Here is a 3,959-nt window from a genome sequence, read left to right as displayed (position 1 = left end):
AAAGAAGAAGCCTACGGCACCCGGTATTCCCGGGCGGTCTCCCATCCAAGTTCTAACCAGGCCCGAGCCTGCTTAGCTTCCGAGACCAGACGGGATCGGGCGCGTTCGGGGTGGTGTGGCCGTGGACGGCGGAGGGCGCCCCTGCCCCGCTCAAGAAGCCGAGCCTCTCTGCGCTTCCCCGCCGCCTCCTCCCGCCCCAGGCCCCGCGCCGGGTCGGGCCTGTTGAGTTCGCCGGCCGGGTCCCGCGGGCTCCGAGGGACGAAGGTGACAGGCGGGGCGGGCAGGGAGCGGCGGGCCGGGGTTGGGGGCTGTCTCTGTATACACACACACTCACACGCACTCACTCACTCACTCACACTCACACAAGATGCGCCTCCACGGCTGGACCCGCCAAGGTGGAGACCTTCAAGCCCCCCTCCTCTCCTCGCCTGGCCTCCTTCACCTCCCCGCCCCCCACCCCCAGCGCGCCGGGGCCGCTGACTGCGCACGGGCGGGAGGGGCGGGGCGCTCGCCCTTTGACCCCAGCCAGGGGCGGCCCTCCCCCACAACCCCTTTCAGCTGCGCCCCCCACCCTGTGGCCTGGCGGCCGCCTATTCCCCCGGGCCAGGGCTGGGGCACAGCGCACGGGGGAGGGGAGCCAGTGTATGGGGCGTCTCTCTCTCTCGGGATGTGTCCCATGGGTGGGGTGGGGTGGCGTGGTTTGTGGGGCGCTGAAGAAATCAGTCCCCTCCATCTCCTCCCTCTGGAAAACACCCAAGCCCTTGGAGAACTGCCCGCACCTCTACCTACCGTGGGGGCCGGGACCCTCCTCTGTGTCCTCCTGTGGCCCAGTCCAAGGGGCCTGGGCCTGGCCGGGGCTGCATTGGACCCCAACCACCCTGGCGTGTGGACTCGCCAAAAATCGGCGATTAGATATTGGATTCCAGCGTCATTGAGGTCATTTCACTAATGAGTGCACCGCAAAGAGTTTCCTAATCCATCTGTGAGGGTGGCAACCGAAAGAGAATTTTAGAGCTGACAGAATAGGCGAGGAAAGGCATAGGAGATTTCCACACCCAGTAAGGAAGCCTTTCCCGAAGTGGAAGAAAGAAAGGAGCAAACAGAGACACCGGTAGCCCGCCCGGATCAGAGTCTGCCCCTGAGAGAAAGTACCCTGACCAGGTTCACCCGTGGGTGGGTCGCGAGCTAGCGGCATTCAGAAGAGCGAGGCCCGCAGTCTGTGCGGAAGACACCTGCACTCGGGTGTGTGTGGCGGCACAATTCACAAGCAGCTCCAGATGTTAAACCAAGGAGAAGCCAGGGAGTTCCCAACGCCCCAGGTGTCCTCAGCCCACGACTGGCTGCTGTGGGAATGCGAAGCCCGGCTCCTGGTCTCAGAGCGGGGCAACCAGGAGGTGTGATGTCCACCCCGGCGTTCCCAGGAGGATCAGACTGAAGCTGGGACTTGGCCTGAAAGTGTCCCCTCGCATGGCCACCCCCTTCCCCTTCCTGCTCCTCTACTCCTGGTGCCCCTCCATCCAGGGGCCAGACCTTAAAGAGTCACCCGCAAGAGAATCCTGGTCCCAAAGGAGCCTTCTGGGGGACCCCTGCTGAGAGAGGTTGTGGGCCTGGCCCGCTGGGGCTCTGCCCGACCCAGGGCTGAGAGATGCAACCTCCCAGCTCTGGGTCCCTGCAGGAAGTGTTGGCAAGCACAGGGCCAGTCCTCCAAAGGCCCAGGTGCAGGGAGCCCAGGCCAAGCAGCCTGTGGAAGAAGCCACATGCTGTGCCACCCCGGGGAACACGACTGCAGGCCACGGCCCTTCCCACCTCCTCCTCCTCCTCCTCCTCCTCCTCCTCCTCCTCCTCCTCCTCCCACCCCGCCCCCGCCCCCGCCCCCACATGGCACAGGGCCCAGAGACACCTCAGACACTTGCTACCCAAAGTGCAAAGGGCATCAGTTGCTCCTCCAAACCCCCCCCCCAGCCCAGCAGACCGCGTTGTCCAGCCAGCCCCCGGGCCTCCCTGGGGAGCCCAGCACAAAAGTGCAGACACCCACCGGACCCTCAATCTCAGTTTTCGGATGTTTTTGCCACTCTAAGGACCCGCAGGCCAGCTGGGCCTTCTGGCAGGACAGAGAGCCCCGGAATCCGACGTGGAGAGCTGGGTGTACGTCCCCATGAGGAGGCGGTCCCCACCTCCGCGGCTATCCCCTTGCGGGGAGCGGCAGCCGCGGGGCCTCAGAGAAGACACCAGGCTGGGCCCCCACGGCACAGCGGGAGCACGTCCCCCGCAGGCCACTTAGCGATGGCGGCCAGCCGGCGGACGGTTGGGTTGCGCGAGACGCTGCGGCCGCCCTGCTACCGGGTTCCTGGGAGGGCGTCCTGGAACCAGCGTCCACACCAAGCCCTTGGAAGGCCCAGGCGACGGAGGAGCCCCGTCAGGCAGGGGCCGAGGACGGTGACGGCCCGGGCGGGGAGGAGCGTGTCAGGCAGGGGCAGAGGACGGTGACAGGTGACAGGCCGGGCGGGAAGGAGTCAGTCAGGCAGGGGCCGTGGAGGAGACGGGCTGGGTAAGGGTTAGGGTTAGTGTCAGGGCACAAGTCACAATCGCAAAGACCTGGAAGCCACCCGAGTGCCCATCGACCCACGAGTGGGTAAGTAAAATGTGGCCCGTGGACACCACGGAGTGCTATTCGGCTATGAGGAGCAGCGGTGAGGGGGCACCTCTCGTGGTTCTCCTGGCCAGAGCTGGAACCCGTTCCAGTAAGCCAAGTATCCCAAGAATGGACACACGAGCACCACGTGCTCGCGCTCACCAGCAAATGGGTACGAACCGATGGACACCTAAGTGGACACAGAGGAATCACCTTCTTCGGGTGGGTGTCGGGCGGGTGGGGGGAGGGGATGGGCATACACATCCATTAGGAATGGGGTGGGTACGCACCGACTGGGGGATGGGCGCACTTGAAGCTCTGACCCGAGGGGGGAGGCTGGGAGAGGGCAACGCACCCGACCTTAACATTGGTGCCCCCACAATATGCTGGAACAACATGAGAGGTAAATGAATAAGAACACGGGGGGGGAGGGGGGCACGGGCAACACATGTCACCTTAACACTTGGACTCCCATCATCTGCTTGAAAAGAGAGAGAAAAGAAAATGCAATAATAGAGATAAGAGACACTTTTTAAAAATAATGAATCCGGCCGGGCGCTGTGGCTCACGCCTGTAATCCTAGCTCTTGGGAGGCCGAGGCGGGCGGATTGCTCAAGGTCAGGAGTTCAAAACCAGCCTGAGCAAGAGCGAGACCCCGTCTCTACTATAAATAGAAAGAAATTAATTGGCCAACTGATATATATATAAAAAATTAGCGGGGCATGGTGGCGCATGCCTGCAGTCCCAGCTACCCGGGAGGCTGAGGCAGAAGGATCACTCGAGCCCAGGAGTTTGAAGTTGCTGTGAGCTAGGCTGACGCCACGGCACTCACTCTAGCCTGGGCAACAAACCGAGACTCTGTCTCAAAAAAAAAAAAAAAAATGAATCCGAAGAGAAAAGTAAAAGGAGGCCTGTGGAGCAGGTCTGGGTGTGACTCCGGATCCCCGAACATCAGGTGCCACCACCAAAGATTCCTACGTGTAGCCCATAGAACCCCAAAAGCAACGGGAGGAGTTCTGGTCACATACTCCCTCAAAATGACATCCTGGCCTTCTTCTGGAACTCCCTCCCCTCTCAGACTCTCAAGGTTTCCTCCAGCGTGTCGGCTCCCACAGAGCAGACCTTTGGTCTGAGACCTGACTGTCCAGAAGCCAGGCATGCTGCCGCGTGGCGGCGGTGTCACGGCTCGGGACAAGAGGAGGCCCCACGGTGCGGGCTGGGGCGCCAGGCACCGCGGCGGGCGCCGAGGGTGGGGGTCCCCCCCACCCCGGGCCGCCCCCGCACTCCCAGAAACGCGACAGAACCAGAGGCAAAAAAAAAAAGAAGA

General features: G+C 62.7%; 1 pseudogene; it reads right to left on the bottom strand.

Moving 5' to 3' along the window:
• Positions 1-8: 8 nt before the first annotated feature.
• LOC142868472 (uncharacterized) lies at positions 9-127 on the bottom strand (annotated as a pseudogene).
• Between the last annotated feature and the right edge of the window lie 3,832 nt (positions 128-3,959).

This window comes from Microcebus murinus, unplaced genomic scaffold (assembly GCF_040939455.1).
Source record: "Microcebus murinus isolate Inina unplaced genomic scaffold, M.murinus_Inina_mat1.0 scaf032_hap2_Mmur4.0, whole genome shotgun sequence".
In the NCBI taxonomy this organism is placed as follows: domain Eukaryota; kingdom Metazoa; phylum Chordata; class Mammalia; order Primates; family Cheirogaleidae; genus Microcebus; species Microcebus murinus.
The sequence above is the reverse complement of the archived record's forward strand: the minus strand, read 5'-3'. Positions and strand labels throughout refer to the sequence as shown.